At 47.0% G+C, this 19268-nt stretch overlaps 1 protein-coding gene across 4 annotated transcripts in view; it reads right to left on the bottom strand.

Annotated features, from left to right (window-relative positions):
• YPEL2 (yippee like 2) overlaps positions 1-19268 on the bottom strand; it is a 168743-nt gene that overhangs the window by 105278 nt on the left and 44197 nt on the right. The window lies entirely within an intron of this gene.

The following is a 19268-nucleotide window of genomic DNA, read 5'->3' as shown; positions in this document are numbered from 1 at the left end:
CCTGTCCTCATGGTGGCCAATCCAGGTCACTAGTACCTGGCCAAAACCCAAGGAGTAGCAACATTCCATGCTACCGATCCAGGGCAAGCAGTGGCCTCCCCTATGTCTTTTTCAATAACAGCCTATGGACTTTCCCCCAGGAAATTGTCAAATCCTTCTTAAAACCAGCTTCGCCAACTGCTCTTATCACAACCTCTGGCAATGCATTCTAGAGCTTAACTATTCTCCAAGTGAAAAAATATTTCCTCTTATTGGTTTTAAAAGTATTTTCCTGTAACTTCATCTAGTGTTCCCTAGTCTTTGAACCTTTTCTAGTGCCACTATATCTTTCTTGAGATAAGGAGAAATGCAATGACTGCTCCACACACAATATATAAATTCCTGAGCTCTCAACACAGCCACCTTCCTAGCCTCAAAAAAACATTGTACCCCAATCATTATTCAAAAAAATAAGCCTTCAGTATCTTCCTACAATTCATCTTATTATTACATAATCTCAAAATACCAGGCAAAGCATTCCATATTTGTGGAACAGTGAAAGAAATTTCTGCTGTCCACATCTTCATATGGCATGGTCCAGCTACTGTTTCCATATGCAACTTCATCTCTGATCGAGATCATAAAAATACGCATTGGGATACAATTCTGTAATATTTGAGTCTTTGTACTTTTCTTCCCTGGTATGTAACAAGATTGTCTGGGATAGTGCAATGGTATTAGGTACCTAGCAAAATCTTCATTCTTGCACCCCTTCCCAAAATTACTTTCAGGACGAACTCTCTACCTCCTGCTGATATTCTGTCATTAAAAATCAGAATCACCCCTCTTAGAATATGTAATACTTAGGAAAATAGTCAAATTTTATTTCATAAAACTCAAGCCCTATATGAACACAGGACATGTGAGCAGTCCAGAAATTTGCCTTTTAAGGTCTTTTTGATAGCAGTATATGCCTTTATAAAACAACACTTCCTGATCTAGCCTCAACAAACCACAAATGACAAGTTCGCACCTGCTAAAAAAAAAAATAAATTAAAAAAAATTGTGCACACGTATTCTGCATTTGTATTTTATAAATATGCACATATATCATAATTCTACTCAAAATATGCCCCTTACAAATGCTTATACAGAGACCAGTTAAAAGCAGGCACATCCACATCCATGAACTTTATGCCGCTAGCAGGCAAATTTATAAGTACCATTTCCCCCAAACATAAAATGAGAAGGGGGTTTCCAAAAATCAGTATCTAGGTGCATAGATAAAAGGCCATTTGAGAACTTCAACTCTCCATGTACATAGTATATGCACTCTTTTTTAAAGTTAGAGCAGCTGGGGATTAGGATTGGGGCATGGAGTCTGCATTATGTTTATATATTATAAAGTGGCGCTCTTCATTTACTTTGTGTGTTGCTTTACTGTACTATTGAATATGCAGTTCCTCTCTGGCTCTATTATTGCATTTGTTAAAAATAATTTTGTGAACCGCTGAGATTTACTTAATATACCTCAGAAGAGGCATACCACATGAACTTGAACTATATGCCGACAATAACTACAGCTAGGGTGATCAACTGTTGGCCATGGATTTAAGGGGAGATTGTTATGTCACTCTAGCAAATGTTCATGGAATGGATAATAAACAAAACAATTAATTTACATGGTATATAATATACAGAATAAAATTTACAAGTTTGCATTTTTGTTAGTCATAACCAATGTTCCCTCTAATTTTTCATAGGCTGTGTGTGCAAAAAATTTCATCTGTGCGCATTTAAAGAAAAACTAAATTTGTGCGCATTATAAAAATGATTGCCAGAGGGCCCGGAGTTCAGTTATGGGCATTTATGGGCAGGTCTTTGCGTTTTCATTAATTCAGACTAAACTCAATGTAATTTTAGTTACACTTTATGTAACATGAAGTCTCATTTCAATAAACATAAATTATGTTTCATTGAAATGTTTCATTGAACGCTACCTATAAATAAGGTATCATTGTACTTTATACTTAAAATTTAGAAAATAACAGCAATTTAGTTTTCAAAGTTTTTTCCCTGCGATCTTTCATATTTATCCAGTCCGAATAAATTCTGTCAAAATCTGTTGAGCCTCCATCTTGAAGGTGACTCTTAACACGCATCAGCATTTCCAAATGCTCTAAATGTAAACGATTCCATTGTTTAGTCTTCAAATTGTTCATTAGACTAAAACCACGCTCACAATCTGAACTAGATGCTAAGAATATGGCACCAATGTCCATCAATTTTGCTAAATCTGTAAATTGATCATTCTGAAATGCAAATTTCGTCATATCTGGAAAGCTGTTTATCAGATTGCTTTTGATTTTTTTCTGCAACAAGGAATTAAAGTCATTGTATTGCTGAATAATAACACTTTCCTCTGGAAGAAATTGTTTATACTTTAAACAAAGAGATCTGATATGTCCATTTCCGAAGTCAAAGTCAAATTGTGATATTGCTGTACAGTCAAAAGCAGACCATTCCTCAACTTCATTTTCAGGAAATCTTTCACCCAGATGCAAACATAGGATGTTGATGAAGATTAATATGGAATTAGTATCCACTGAAACTTTTTCTCCAGACCTCATCCTGTTGTCAAAAAGACTGTTGACTTTATCACTCCACTTAACCTTGTCGCCTAAGTATTGCATTCAAAGTTTGTTCAATTTACCCTGTTCAAGATGATAAGCTTCCAATGGTGTCAAACCACATTTTTGAAATGCCATGGTTAAGGAAGCCAGTTCTGATAAGACATCATTCAAAACTTCAAGTATAATATGAAATTGTTCACTGTTCAGCTTCTTATAGCAGTACTTTGCAATAGGATCATTATCTTTGTCTTCTTCAAAATATTTTAACAGGGGATCATAATTTTGAATAATTGCTTTAAGTGCAAAGTGTCTAGATAACCAGCGCACTTCATTCAGAGGTCTGAAAGCAATTGATTCACATTCAGATTCATCTGCTATTTCTTGAAATTTACATCGTTTAGTAGAAGACTGACAGAACACTGTGTACACAATTCTCATTACAGTTTCTACTTCTTTCATCAATTTTACTTCTTTCCATGAATCAGAAAGTCCCAAATCTTCCCGATGTGCAACACAATGTTGCTGCACTAAATGTGGAATGTCTTTTCTCAGCTGTGCTGCAACACCATCTATTTTGCCCAACATAACAGAGGCACCATCAGAGGTGAACATAACCATTTTATTAAGGTCAAGTTCATGTTTCCTATAGAATTCCCTAATTGCTGTTACTATTGATGTAGCATCACATGCTTCCAACTGTAGCATACCACCAAATGACGTCCTATACTCATTTGAATTGACTGGCCGATACTTAAAGTAGAGTATTAAGTACTTGTTGACAGAAATGTCTGTGCTTTCATTAACAGTTAACGTATGATACGTTGCTAATTTAATGTCTGCCATATGATCATCTTGCACGATACCATTGATAATTCCAAGAAATTCAAATGCATAGTTTTTGCTTCTCCAGCTATCAGGTATACTAACATACCATGTGCTCATTGATATCTTGAACAGAGAGCATTGAGATATCCATCTTAATGGCCAGCACAACACTGTTGACAAGAACCTTAATTTCATCAGGACTGGAACGCTTCTGTTCATTACTAATTTGCCTGTTTTCTTTTTTGGTTGGGCTTTCAAGCAACATGTTAACCAGTCCCCCTCTTAAATTCGGATTTTTACTTCTGAGTTTCCTAATACTGTCAGTATGAGATTTACTTGATAGATTGCATTTCAGAAAGTCCAGTTTCCAAACATCATCCCATATTTTTCCAGTAGAGAATTTTCCAGTTGCTTTGGCATCTTGACAATAACAACACATCGTCTTCGTCATAGGTAAATATTTCACACAGTTGAACACGCATTGTATTGCGAGATTCCGGTGTCTCCGTTTCAACAATTTCTTCAAGCCATTCAGACCTAAAAGCTGTTGCAGCTCTCTTGCGCTTTACACTTTTCACCATTCGCGGTTTAGACATTTTAAGAGTTGTATCTGGTTGCAATTTAATAAACGAATACAGTTATACAACCACTGAACCACGCTGCACACTACGATTCCACAAAATAAACAATATGGCGGAACTTCAGGAAATCAAAGAATCGGGAGTGTTTCATATCCTATGGGCCATAGGCTATGGCCCTATGGGGCACGTGACATGTCAAATTCAACTGCCAAAGATAACGGAATCACATGAATGACTTAAAATTTATATTATAGCGCTTCAATAAATGTGATAAATGGGAAATCGGAACAGCTGGTCTTCTGCAACATTTCATTTTAGCAGTGAAAATCATTTTAGGCAAAAATTTATTTTTTTGTGCGTGCTATTTTAATTTGTGTGCACGGGTTCGGCAAATTGTGTGTGCGCACACAAGCTCACAGCTTAGAGGGAACAGTGGTCATAACCTATATGTATTTGTCTGCTGATGCTGCAGAACTAAGCCTTCTAATAAGGGAGAGTTGGTCACCCTAAGTGCTACTGCTTTCCCAGCCCTCCCCCCCCCCCACGTACACAAAAGCTGCTGTTTCAGGTGACTGTCTAGATTTCCCAATGGTTACTCCAACCCTGTAAATTGTCTTATCTAATCTGTAATGCAGTAATCCAATAGAGTATGCAGGTGTTTAATGATGCTACCTGCATTTTTAATGTTCTTTGACCACTGCCTACTGAATTAAACATCTTAAAAGGTCTAAATAAAAAAGTGAGGGTCACTGGAAGTCATAAGATCAGAGACACAATGCAGATACATTCACATTTAAAATTAAAGATTTTACAGTGCACTGGGAAGATTAGGCTTGTTCTCCTCCTCTTCCCAAACTTTGCACATAACTCGTCATATGGATGATTTTAGGAGTGTGCGGCATTATTAATCCAGAAAATAAATAAATTTCACCAGCACTCAACTGCAACCAGACTAGGATCTTGCATCATGAGACTTCATTCAGAATACCGGGGAATTTTTTTTCCCCTGTTTCAATCCTTCCCCCAATCTATACACCATTAGATCACTGCAGTGACCATCTTGACTTGGGACCCTATCCAAAAGCAGTTATATTTCTTTGCTCTCACGTATATGTGCCTGGAAAGTTGGGGGGGGTTTGTTTAAGGCCTGGAGATGTATAAAAATCTATCACCCAATATTCAAAGTAATTTAAGCAGGCAGGAGAAACTCCAGCCCCATTAAATCACTATGGCCATCTAACTGTTGATATTTGGTGGTACTTAGCCAGGCAATGAGGCATCAGTTTTGACTGGCTATTGAAAGTGGGCAGGTTGAGAGGCAGATTGGCAGTCAGCTTTGTGGGTACTGGCAACTGCATAGCTGGAAGAATTTAGAACAGCTTCAAACCCATCCTAAAAATTCACCCAGTTAGCTTTGTAGACCTTGGTTGAATCAGCCAGGGCATGTCCTCCCCCCTTTCCAATCCCTCTCCCCCAGCAAGCATGAAAACACCCCGGTCCTAATAGTCACCCCCCACCCTGAGCCTACCTAGTATCCCTGGTGGTCCGGTGGGGACAGGGGAACCTACCACTCGCTCCCTAGCGGCTGACACAGCAAAGTGATTCCCACAGTCTCTTGTGGCAACAGAAGCAAGTGGTGTTAGAGCTCCTCAAGCCTACCTAGAATCCATGGTAGTCTAGTGAGGGTGGGGGCAAACCACACTCATGCCTGCTGCACACAAGGCTGCTGTGAGAGCCAAGGAGTCAATTTTGCTGTGGCAACTTCTAGAGGCAGGAGAAAGTGAGATTTGCTTCCTGCCCCCCTCTGGACCACCAGGGATCCTAGGAAGGCTTGAGGGGCCTTATCAAGGGGAAAGATGATGGCTAACAGTGTCAAAAATTATGCAGGTTCCTGCCAAACATTCAGTTCCAGTTGTAACTGCTATTAGCCCTACATATTCGGTGCTGGATCATGACTGGGCAAACACTAAATATCTAGGGCTATATAGCCAGCGACAATTAGCTTTTTAAAAAACACACCACCAACTGCTGCTGGCTGTTTGTCAGCTGGCTAGTTTTTAGGTTACCTATTTTAGCTTGGAAAAGCACAGTTACTTACCGTAACAGGTGTTATCCAGGGACAGCAGGCAGATATTCTTTACGCATGGGTGACGTCACCGACGGAGCCCACGGTACGGACCTTTTTACTAGAAAGTTCTAGTTGGCCGCACCGCGCGTGCGCGAGTGCCTTCCCGCCCGACGGAGGAGTGCGTGGTCCCCAGTTAGTATAAGCCAGCTAAGAAGCCAACCCGGGGAGGAGGGTGGGACGTAAGAATATCTGCCTGCTGTCCCTGGATAACACCTGTTACGGTAAGTAACTGTGCTTTATCCCAGGACAAGCAGGCAGCATATTCTTTACGCATGGGTGACCTCCAAGCTAACAAAGAGGGAGGAGGGATGGTTGGCCATTAGGAAAATAAATTCTGAAGTACAGATTGGCCGAAGTGCCCATCCCGTCTGGAGAAAGCATCCAGACAGTAGTGAGTAGTGAATGTGTGAACTGAGGACCAGGTGGCCGCCTTGCAGATTTCCTCAATGGGTGTGGAACGGAGGAAAGCAACAGAAGCGGCCATAGCTCTTACCCTGTGGGCCGTGACAGCACCATCTAGTGACAGACCGGCCCGAGCGTAACAGAACGCGATGCAAGCTGCAAGCCAGTTGGATAGCGTCCGTTTAGAGACCGGTCGACCCAAACGATTCGGGTCGAAGGTCAGGAAGAGCTGAGGGGACAAGCGGTGAGCCCTTGTACGATCGAGATAGTAAGCTAGGGCACGCTTGCAGTCAAGACTGTGCAATGCCTGTTCCCCGGGATGTGAATGAGGCTTCGGGAAGAACACAGGCAAAACAATGGACTGGTTGAGGTGAAAGGCTGAGACCACCTTTGGAAGGAACTTTGGATGGGTGCGCAGAACCACCTTGTCATGGTGAAAAATAGTGAACGGTGGATCGGCAACCAGTGCATGAAGCTCACTAACCCTCCTGGCAGAGGTGATGGCAATGAGGAAAAGAACCTTCCATGTCAGAAATTTGAGCGAAGTTGTGGCAAGAGGCTCAAAGGGAGGTTTCATGAGGGCAGACAAAACCACATTCAGGTCCCAGACGACCGGAGGAGGCTTCAGAGGTGGTTTGACGTTGAAGAGGCCCCTCATGAATCGGGAAACCAGAGGGTGAGCCGTGAGAGGTTTTCCTAGGACAGGCTCATGGAATGCCGTGATGGCACTGAGATGGACTCTGATTGAGGTAGACTTGAGGCCTGCGTTGGACAGGGAGAGTAAGTAGTCCAGGACAGTTTCCACCGCTAAGGAGGTGGGATTGTGATGATGACGGAGGCACCAAGAGGAAAACCTGGTCCACTTCTGATGGTAACATTGGAGGGTGGCCGGCTTCCTGGAGGCGTCCAAAATGAGACGGACAGGCTGAGACAGATTTCCTGAAGAGGTCAGCCCGAGAGAAACCAAGCTGTCAGGTGGAGGGAAGACAGATTGGGATGTAGTAGAGACTGATGTTGCTGTGTAAGTAGAGTAGGAAACACAGGTAGAGGAATGGGCTCCCTGGAGCTGAGTTGAAGTAGAAGGGAGAACCAGTGTTGACGAGGCCACCGGGGAGCTATGAGGATCATGGTGGCTCCGTCCCTGCGGAGTTTGGACAAAGTCCGCAACATCAGAGGCAGAGGAGGAAAGGCATAGAGGAACCGATCCGTCCAGTCGAGAAGGAATGCATCCGGGGCCAGACGATGAGGAGAGAAGAGTCTGGAGCAGAACTGGGGCAGCTGATGGTTGTGAGGAGCTGCAAATAGGTCTATCTGCGGAGTGCCCCAGCGAGCAAAGATGGAGTGGAGCGTGGGAGGATCCAAAGTCCACTCGTGAGGTTGAAGGATGCGGCTGAGATTGTCGGCCAGGGAGTTCTGTTAGCCCTGGATGTAGACAGCCTTGAGGAAGAGACTGCGGGCCGTGGCCCAGGTCCAAATGCGAAGAGCCTCCTGACAAAGGAGGCGAGATCCGGTGCCGCCCTGTTTGTTGATGTAGTACATGGCAACTTGGTTGTCCGTGCACAGGAGCAGAACCTGAGGGCAAAGAAGGTGCTGGAAGGCCTTGAGAGCATAGAACATGGCTCGTAGTTCCAGGAAATTGATGTGATGGAGACGCTCCTGCGGGGTCCAAAGACCTTGGGTGCGAAGGTCTCCCAGGTGAGCTCCCCATGCATAAGGGGAGGCATCCGTGGTGATGATCATGGAATGCGGGGGCAGATGGAAAAGAAGGCCCCTGGAAAGATTTGAGGAGTCCAACCACCATTGTAGAGATCGCTGAAGAGACGATGTCACAGAGATGGGATGAGAAAGAAGATTCGAGGTCTGTGACCACTGGTTGGCCAGAGTCCATTGAGGTGTTCTGAGGTGGAGTCGTGCCAGGGGAAGCACATGTACCGTCGAGGCCATGTGGCCCAGGAGGACCATCATTTGTCTGGCAGAAATGGAGTGATGAAGGAGCACCTGACGACACAGGTGTAGCAGAGTTCGCTGACGATCGGAGGGGAGAAACGCCCTCATTAGTGTGGTGTCGAGAACCGCTCCGATGAACTGAAGTCGCTGTGTGGGAAGCAGATGCGACTTGGGGTAGTTGATCTCGAACCCCAGCAGATGGAGGAGAGAGATGGTATGATGAGTGGCTTGTAGCACAAGTGGAGACGTAGGTGCTTTCACTAACCAATCGTCCAAGTAGGGAAACACCTGGAGGTTGTGAGACCTGAGGAAGGCCGCCGCCACAATGAGGCATTTGGTGAACACTCTGGGAGATGATGCCAGGCCAAAAGGTAGCACCTTGTACTGATAATGGCGATGGTGCACCTGGAACCGTAGGTAGCGGCGTGAGGATGGATTGATTGGGATGTGAGTGTAGGCCTCCTTGAGGTCCAGGGAACATAGCCAGTCGTTCCGAGAGAGATGAGGGTACAGTGTGGCAAGGGAGAGCATTCTGAACTTCTCCTTGACGAGACACTTGTTGAGGTCCCGGAGGTCGAGAATGGGACGCAGGTCTCCTGTCTTTTTTGGAACTAGAAAGTAACGGGAGTAGAATCCCCGGCCTCTTTGTTCCAGAGGTACTTCTTCGATGGCATTGAGGAGAAGGAGGGATTGGACCTCCCTCAGGAGGAGGGGGGTTTGAGTTGAAAGAGAAGCAGACTCTACGGGAGGATTGTCTGGTGGAAGAGTCTGGAAGTTGAGAGAGTAGCCGTGGCGGATGATGTTTAGGACCCACTGGTCCGATGTGATGACCTCCCAACGGCTGATGAAGATGCGGAGCCTGCCTCCGATTGGCTGAGGAAGAGGCAATGAGGGTGGAAGACTGGCTAAGCCCTGGAGAGAGGAGTCAAAAGGGCTGAGAAGGTTTGGCAGGAGGAAGAGCCTTGGCCGGCTGGTTAGACTGGGCACGAGCCTGGGCGTGCTGGTGTTGGCGGGCCCGCCTGGGTTGCTGTGGAGGTGGATTGAGCGGCCTAGCGGAGAACCTGCGCTGGTATGAGGTCTGTGGCCTGTAAGGGCAAGCAGGTGGAGCCTTTTTCTTAGGTTTAATGAGAGTGTCCCATCTGGTCTCATGGGCAGAGAGTTTTTGCGTGGTGGTATCCAGGGACTCTCCGAACAATTCATCACCAAGGCATGGGGCGTTGGCTAATCGGTCTTGATGGTTGACATCCAGATCAGAGACCCTGAGCCAGGCTAGGCGGCGCATGGCCACGGCAATGGCAGATGCACGGGAGGTGAGCTCAAAAGAGTCGTAGATAGAGCGCACCATAAATTTTCTTAATTGAAGCAGGCTGGAGACATGCTGTTGGAAAAGTGGGACTTTATGCTCTGGCATGTACTTTTGCATGGCGGAGAGTTGCATTACCAGATGTTTGAGATAGAATGAAAAATGGAACGAGTAGTTGTTTGCCCTGTTGGCAAGCATGGCATTTTGATAGAGCCGCTTGCCAAACTTGTCCATAGTTTTGCCCTCTCTGCCAGGAGGGGTGGAGGCATAGACACTAGAGCCCTGAGTCTTTTTTAAAGTGGACTCCACCAGGAGAGACTCATGAGGGAGTTGGGGTTTATCAAATCCTGGGATTGGTATAACCCTATAGAGGCTGTCTAATTTACGGGGAGCCCCAGGAACAGTCAACGGGTTCTCCCAATTTTTATAAAAAGTTTCCCGTAAGATATCATGCACGGGCAACTTTAGGAACTCCTTGGGAGGTTGATCAAAATCTAATGCCTCCAGGAAAGCTTGTGACTTCTTAGAGTCAGATTCCAGTGGCAAAGACAAAGCACCCGACAACTCCCTGAGAAATTTTGAGAAGGAAGATTGTTCAGGTTTAGATGCGGTATCGGGTGCCGAAGGCTCTTCGTCCGACGACGAGGCATCCTCCTCGGTACCGGTGGGGGATTGTTCCCATAGGTCCGGGTCTCTGACATCGGTATGTGCGTGTCGAGAGACTGGAGTGGAAGGCTCGGCATGGTGAGTTTTAGACAAAGATTTGCCTGAGCGTACCGAGACGTTACCGGGTGATGTAGACCTGTGTCTGTCTCGGTCCCGAGAAGTACGGTGCCGGTCAGAGTCGTGAGGAGACCGGTGCCCTGCCCGGTCCCGAGGAGGATCGGTCGTCGTCAAGGCCATAGCCTCGGCATGGGAGTGGAGATGCGGTGCCGAGAGAATGGGCATGGAGGAGTCCATAGGTACCGAAGGAGTGGATACCGGTTGGACGGTATGGGGCTCGGGCCGGTCTGGTACCGAGAGCAGCGGTGCCAAGATAGAGGGTAAGAGCTGCTTAAGTTGCTTGTGGAGTTGTTCCTGCAACTTGTCCTGGAGGATGGCCGCAATGCGGTCATCCAAGGGAGGCACCGGAACCACTTTTTTCTTCTTTGGTTCCATAGGTGCCGCTCTACACTCCGGCGATGAGGGGGCCGATGACGAGGCACTCACCGAAATCGGAGTGGAGCGTTTTTTGGCTCGGCGTGGAGCCGAAAGGACTGGTGTCGTCCCCGAAGAGGGAGGGCGCTCAAGGGTGGAAGGCTTCTTAGCCGGCTTACCTGGCGCCGGGGGCGCCGATGTCGACTCAGGCGGTGTCGAAGTGGTCGGTGTCGATTTCGACGGTGCCGCAGATGAAGAGGTCGAATCCATAGTCGGGCCGGTGCCGAAAAGTAGATTTTGTTGGATTTGACGATTCTTCAAAGTGCGTTTTTTAAGAGTGGCACAGCGGGTGCAGGAATCCGCCCGATGATCCGGTCCCAAGCACTGTAAGCACCAGTTGTGTGGATCAGTGAGGGAGATCGGGCGTGCACACCGCTGGCACTTCTTAAAACTGGGCTGCGGGGGCATGAATGGGAACACGGCCTCCGCAAAATCAAACCCCGAGGCCTGGATCGTGTTAACAGGCCCCGCCGGGGCAGGAACGAAAAATAAATCAAAAGAAAGAAAATTTTTTTTTTTTTTTTTTTGTAATAGAAAGAAAAAAGCACCCGAAGGTGAAAAAATCGAAAAAAGAACGCGAGCGGGAAGGCAAAAAGGAGTATTTCAACGACGTTGAAAAACACACGTCTTCTTCGCTCCGCGGAAACGAAGAAACTGGGGACCACGCACTCCTCCGTCGGGCGGGAAGGCGCACGCGCGGTGCGGCCAACTAGAACTTTCTAGTAAAAAGGTCCGTACCGTGGGCTCCGTCGGTGACGTCACCCATGCGTAAAGAATATGCTGCCTGCTTGTCCTGGGATAATGCTTTGTTTGGCTACATTTCTCTTTCTCTAAGGATCCATAACTAACATTATGTGATAATCTTTTGGAGAACCCTGACAGACTGCAAGTTGTACTGCAGACAGGAAAAAAAAAGCTGACATTATGGAGAAAGCTGTTTTGCTGTAGTTTTAGAAACTCCAGGGGAGAAAGTGGCAAGTGACAAGAAAGCGACAAGGGTGCCTACATGGAGGCGAACAGTGAGGCCAACAGCAAACCGTTTCACTTTGTCAATTCTCCCACCAGACTGGATGGTCCAGACTAATGGGTGAATGTGGTACAAATTCTCCCTTCATCCCAAATTCTAACTGCTGCTTCAGAGTACAGTCTCTAGAGAATTGATTTACTTAAATAAAGAGCATGTGGGAATACAACAAAAGCCCTCTTTTCTAACTGTTATAATGCTTCTTCTGTTTCATAAAACATTTGTACAGAGTGACGATTTGCTGCTGCTCAGCTGTCAGTTGCATCATTAACCAATTACTGGACTAAAGCACTTGAAGCTAGTGTATTAATGTGGGTACAGACTACTGAACAAAATCAGAGCAAAAATTTAAATGAGCCAGAATAACTGCCCTTGTCATCAGATCTCTAGAAGACAATAAGCTATAAGCTGAGCAGGTGGTAGGTATGGCCATTGAAAGAAGGGAAGTACCGTAGTTACTATTATGCATGACATACTCCGTTGTCTTTAGACTACATCAGTTGCCCTTATTTGGCCCTGTCATGGTTTCCTCCCCTTGTAAAATTACAGATTTAAAAAAATCTGAGCCAGTGAAAGTGTAACCAAAAAAAAAGAGACAAAGACTGGAAAACCTAGAGGCAAGAGAAAAATCGGAGGAGTTATTGCATTTGTTTTTGTTAGTCCTATGCTACCCAAAGCTAGTCCATGTGTTTTCACTTTAATGTATATTATGTACCACATATGCAGCTATGTGACTGCTTTTGACAGAATTTAACTGGAGATGTAGTCTATAAATATATAAAAACCAAATAGAGCAGACCGCATCAGAATAAGGGAAAAAGTCCAACTGTGGTGGTGTTTTGCCCTGATATGCAAAAGGAGTGGGCTTGTTTCCTGTGTCCCTTGCTCTTGGGTTGGCTGGAGCTTTGAGGTGTACCAGAAACAGAATTCAGTATCTCTGAAGGGAAAAGGAACTAGTTGTCATAGGGGGAGGGAATGCACTAGATCTCAGCTCTCATGGGCAAAGGAAGTCTTATGGTGCACTAAAGGCGAAAAAACAGTGTGACAAGGCAGTGGCTGCTGCCAGAAGGATGCTGGGCTGTATAAAGAGAGGCGTAGTCAGTAGAAGGAAGAAGGTGTTGATGCCCCTGTACAGGTCATTGGTAAGGCCCTACTTGGAGTATTATGTTCAGCTTTGGAGACCATATCTGGCGAAGGACGTAAGAAGACTTGAGGCGGTCCAGAGGAGGGCGACGAAAATGATAGGAGGCTTGCGCCAGAAGATGTATGAGGAGAGACTGGAAGCCCTGAATATGTATACCCTAGGCCTAGGGGAAAGGAAAGACAGGGGAGATATGATTCAGACATTCAAATACTTGAAGGATATTAACATAGAACAAAATCTTTTCCAGAGAAAAGAAAATGGTAAAACCAGAGGACATAATTTGAGGTTGAGGCGAGGGTGGTAGATTCAGGGGCAATGTTAGGAAATTCTACTTTACGGAGAGGGTAGTGGATGCCTGGAATGCGCTCTCGAGAGAGGTGGTGGAGAGTAAAACTGTGGCTGAGTTCAAAGAAGCGTGGGATGAACACAGAGGATTTAGAATCAGAAAATAATATTAAATATTGAACTAAGGCCGGTACTAGGCAGACTTGCACGGTCTGTGTCTGTATACCCCTACGCAGACCGACCAAACCATACATAAAAAAACAACGATCACTAAAAAAACTAACTTACTCACACATCTATCCAATTGATCCAGCCAACTACCAGAACCTACATGGCTTTTACCTCAGCGCGTGGAGGCAGCAAGGGCGGGCAGCGGCTGAGGAAGCCAAAGGGAGAGGAGAGGAGGTGTTTTTGCTTATTTTTTTCAGGTCGGAGGAGGAGGCAGGGGCTAGCGACAGCGCGGAACGGGTGGCGAGAGGTAGCTCCGCCCACCCGTGCCGCGTCACAGCAGCGTCGGTGCCCGGACTCCCCCCCCTTAAAAGGAGGGGCCAGCGGCGCTAAGGCTCCTCAGCGCGTGGAGGCAGCGGCTGAAGAAGCCAAAGGGAGAGGAGAGGAGGCGTTTTTGCTTATTTTTTTCAGGTCGGAGGAGGAGGCAGGGGCTAGTGACAGCGCGGAACGGGTGGCAAGAGGTAGCTCCGCCCACCCGTGCCGCATCGGTGCCCAGACTCCCCCCCCTTAAAAGGAGGGGCCAGCGGCGCTAAGGCTCCTCAGCGCGTGGAGGCAGCAAGGGCGGGCAGCGGCTGAGGAAGCCAAAGGGAGAGGAGAGGAGACGTTTTTGCTTATTTTTTTCAGGTCGGAGGAGGAGGCAGGGGCTAGCGACAGCGCGGAACGGGTGGCGAGAGGTAGCTCCGCCCACCCGTGCCGCATCACAGCAGCGTCGGTGCCTGGACTCCCCCCCCTTAAAAGGAGGGGAGCCAACGGCGCCCAGCCGTTCGGCGCGCGGCGAAGGCGAGCAGCAAAGGCGCTCGCCTTAGCGAGAGCGCCTTTGCGAAGGAAGCCTGTGAAGGAGTCCAGGCAGCCCAACAGCAAATCTAACCCAACTTCTAACTTCTAACCTCAATAACTTCTAACCTAAAAATAAAAAAAAAATTTCTATTCTCCTCTTATCACTCTTTCTCTCTCTCTACTTTTTCAGATAACTGCACGTCGGGCACCGCTCCCAAATCACCGAGGCTACAGGAATGGAGGCTACAGGAACCCAGGGGAGCTACCCAGTTTTCTGCATCGAGTGCCATATGTATGACTACCTCCCCTCCGGGAGGCAGGTATACATTTGCAATCGATGTCAGGAACTGGATAGCCTGAAGAAGGAGGTCGGGAGACTGCAGGTTCGAGTACAAGAACTGGAGGGACTGTGCACCCTGGAAGAACAGTGTTGGACAACCGTGGACACCGCCAAAAAGAGCCACATCGCAGAACAAGTTAGGGAGCTCGAGAAATTCATTGAGGAGGCCTGCAAGATGGTAGAGGCACAGGACCACCAACACACCAGGAGGGAACCGACAGTTGGACGACAGGAATCACCAGACACCATGGAACTAGGACCTTGCGGAGGACCTGGGCAGGCAGAGGAGGAGGAGATCCATCAGAGCCAGGAGAAAGGACTAGCGAACTGCGCAGATGACACAGACCTGAGACCAGGGGCGGAGACACAGCAGAGCCCAGAGGATGGACAAACGGACTACACATATGACACAGATCTGAGACCGTTGAAGAAGGGGAGATCGGCTATCGTGGTCGGGGACTCAATCCTGAGAGGAGTAGACAGTCATATAGCCGGAGGGAGAGAGGACAGACTGGTAACATGTCTCCCGAGGGCAAGAACAAAAGACATCATCAACAATATCGAGAGGATCCTGGAGGGAGCCAAGATGGAGGAGACAGCAGTAGTGATCCACATCGGAACCAACGACATCAGCAGGAGAAACTTCAACAGGACTACACTAACTGACCAGTTCAGGACCCTGGGGAGGAAACTGAGACTAAGGACAAGGAAGTTAGCCTTCTCAGAGATCCTGCCAGTACCGAGAGCGGACACAAAGAGACAGAGCGAACTACAATCAATTAACTTTTGGCTGAGGAGATGGTGCGAAGAGGAGGGCTTCCACTTTGTTAGGAACTGGACTACCTTCTTGGGGAAGAACAAGCTCTACAGAAAAGATGGACTGCACCTTAGCACAGCTGGGACGAGGATGCTGGCACGCAACGTCCAGAACGTCATAGACTTGGCTTTAAACTGAGAAGAAGGGGAAAGCCGATAGTCGACCTGACCTCGACACATCGGACATCAGTACCTGACAAAGGTACTGAACTGGGACAGTGTAAAAGAGGACTCGGGTCTGAGGGTGTATGGGTTGAAAAAGGACCTAAAGACGCATTGCAGGGATCGAGGGCACAAATGGACCAGGTAAGCGGCACCAACACAGAACAACAGGAAACAGAGGGGCAAGGTCATTGTGAAAAAGAGCCCAGGACTGAGTGGGAATTAGGAGAGCAGGAGGCGCAGGGGAAACAGGCAGAGGACGTCACACACACACAACAGGAGGAGGACGAAGCTCAGGGGCTGGCAAACCATGAGGGAAACTACAGGAATACCAAAGCACAAGGGAAACAAAGAGAGAGGACAAAAAACTGGGTCTTAAACTGCCTATACACAAATGCTAGGAGCCTGAGGGCCAAAATGGGAGAACTGGAAATCACAGCCAGCAATAAGGACCTAGACATAATTGGAGTCACAGAAACGTGGTGGACTGAGGACAATCAATGGGATGTGGCCATACCAGGGTACAAACTATACAGGAGAGACAGGACACATAAAAAGGGTGGAGGAATAGCGCTGTACATAAAAGACTCCATACCATCAGCCAGGACGGAAACAACAGTACGGGCGGATGGCCTGGAATCACTATGGGTTAAGCTACAGGGAGGAGCAGGAGCAGACATTAAACTGGGTCTGTACTACCGCCCACCTGGACAACCGGAAGAAATCGACCAGGAGATGGAGGCTGAACTGAAGCAGGTATGCAGAAGCGGAAATGTGGTGGTGATGGGGGACTTCAACCATCCTGGGATAGACTGGAGTATTGGGCACTCAAACTGCGCAAGAGAGACAAAATTCATAGAAGTCACGAGGGACTGTTTCATGGAGCAGCTGGTCACGGAACCAACAAGGGGCGATGCCACTCTTGACCTAATCTTCAACGGACTAGGGGGGACAGCAAAGGAGGTGGCGGTATTACCCCCACTAGGTAACAGCAATCACAACATGATCCAGTGCAGGCTTGAAATTGGATCATCAAAGGGGAAAAGAACCACAACGACAGCACTCAACTTCAAAAAAGGAAATTATGATGCCATGAGAAAAATGGTGGGAAAGAAGCTCAAAGGCAACATAGGGAAGACGGAATCCGTAGAAAAAGCCTGGACCTTATTCAAGGAGACTGTGCACGAAGCACAAAGCATATGCATCCCCAAGTTCAGAAAAGGGTGCAAAAAAAATAGAACAAAAATCCCAGTGTGGATAACAAGTGCAGTGAAGAAGGCGATAAGCGACAAGAAAGCATCGTTCAGAAAATGGAAAAAAGACCAAACAGAGGAGAACCAAAAAGGGCACAAAGAACACCAGAAAGAGTGTCACCGAGTGATTAGAAAAGCAAAAAGAGAATACGAAGAGAGACTTGCAAAAGAAGCAACAAACTTCAAGTCGTTCTTCAGATACGTCAAGGGGAAGCAACCGGCGAGAGAAGAAGTGGGACCATTGGACGATGGAGACAGAAAGGGAGTTGTAAAAGAAGAGAAAGAGATAGCTAACAGGTTAAATGAGTTCTTCACGTCAGTCTTCACGATGGAGAATATAACCACCATTCCAGAACCCGAGGAGATCGTAATAGGAGACCAAGACGATAAGCTGGTCGATTTAGAGGTAAGCCAAGAGGATGTACTCAAGCAGATTGACAGACTAAAGAGCGACAAATCGCCGGGTCCGGATGGCATTCACCCAAGGGTACTCAAGGAACTAAAAGACGTAATAGCGGAGCCACTTCGACAGATATGCAACCTATCCTTAAAAACCGGAGAGATCCCGGAGGATTGGAAAATAGCAAATGTCACGCCCATCTTCAAGAAGGGCGCAAGGGGGGACCCGGGAAACTACAGGCCGGTGAGCCTGACCTCAGTCCCGGGAAAGATGATGGAGGCACTGATTAAAGACAGCATCTGTGAACACATCGAAAAAAATGGGCAGCTAAAACCGAGTCATCATGGCTTCTGTAAAGGTAGGTCATGCCTCACAAACTTATTGTACTTCTTTGAGGGAGTGAACAGCCAGGTGGATAAAGGGGAATCTATAGACATCATTTACCTTGACTTCCAAAAAGCCTTCGACAAAGTGCCACACGAGAGACTGCTTAAAAAGATATGGAACCACGGGGTACAAGGGGAGGTCCACCGATGGATCAAAAACTGGCTGGCAAACAGGAAGCAGAGGGTTGGCGTAAAGGGCCACTACTCAGACTGGAAAGGGGTCACGAGCGGAGTTCCGCAGGGGTCGGTGCTGGGACCGCTCTTGTTCAATATCTACATAAATGATCTAGAGGCGGGAACTAAGTGTGAAGTCATTAAATTTGCAGATGACACCAAACTATACAGCAGGGCTCAAACCAAGGAAGACTGCGAGGATCTCCAAAAGGATCTAACGCAGCTGGAAAAGTGGGCCAAAAAGTGGCAGATGAGCTTCAACGTGGGGAAATGCAAGGTCATGCACGTGGGGAAAAAGAACCCGATGTTCACATACAAAATGGGGGGGAACACCACTAGGGGTTAGTAACCTGGAGAGAGACCTGGGAGTGATGGTAGACGCAACATTGAAGGCATCGGCGCAATGCGCCACAGCCTCTAGGAAAGCAAACAGAATGCTGGGTATCATTAAGAAGGGTATTACGACCAGGACGAAGGAAGTCATCATGCCGCTGTATCGTGCAATGGTACGGCCGCATCTGGAGTACTGTGTCCAGTACTGGTCGCCGTACCTCAAGAAAGACATGGCGGTACTTGAGGGAGTACAAAGAAGAGCAACCAAACTGATAAAGGGAATGGAAAATCTCCCATATACCGACAGATTGAAGCAGTTGGGACTTTTCTCCCTGGAAAAGCGAAGACTTAGAGGAGACATGATAGAAACCTTCAAGATCCTGAAGGGCATAGAAAAAGTAGACAGGGACAGATTTTTCAAATTAAGGGGCACCACAAGCACAAGGGGGCATTGGGAGAAATTGAAGGGGGACAGGTTCAGAACAAACACTAGGAAGTTCTTTTTCACTCAGAGGGTGGTGGACACATGGAACGCGCTTCCAGAGGCTGTTGTAGACAAGAAAACATTAAATGGTTTCAAAGAAGGTTTGGATAGATTCCTAGAAGAAAAAGGGATTGGGGGGTATAGATAGGTATAGACCATTGCTCAGGCAATGGGCCCGATGGGCCGCCGTGGGAGCGGACCGCTGAGCAGGATGGACCTATGGTCTGCCTCAGCGGAGGCAACTTCTTATGTTCTTATGAGAAACAAGGCCTTACTTATTAAGGACTGGCTGAAAGAAACCAACCCTGACTTCGCTCTATTTACAGAAACATGGCTACTATCCGATAACGATATTATTATCCAAGACTGCCTTCCCCCAGGCTTCAAAATTTTATCACTGGCTAGAACTTGGGGCAGGGGGGGAGGCCTAGCCATAATCTTCAAAGACAACCTACACTGTTCTATTC

This window comes from Geotrypetes seraphini, chromosome 15 (genome assembly GCF_902459505.1).
Source record: "Geotrypetes seraphini chromosome 15, aGeoSer1.1, whole genome shotgun sequence".
In the NCBI taxonomy this organism is placed as follows: Eukaryota; Metazoa; Chordata; class Amphibia; order Gymnophiona; family Dermophiidae; genus Geotrypetes; species Geotrypetes seraphini.
This window is presented reverse-complemented; position numbering and strand designations above follow the sequence as displayed.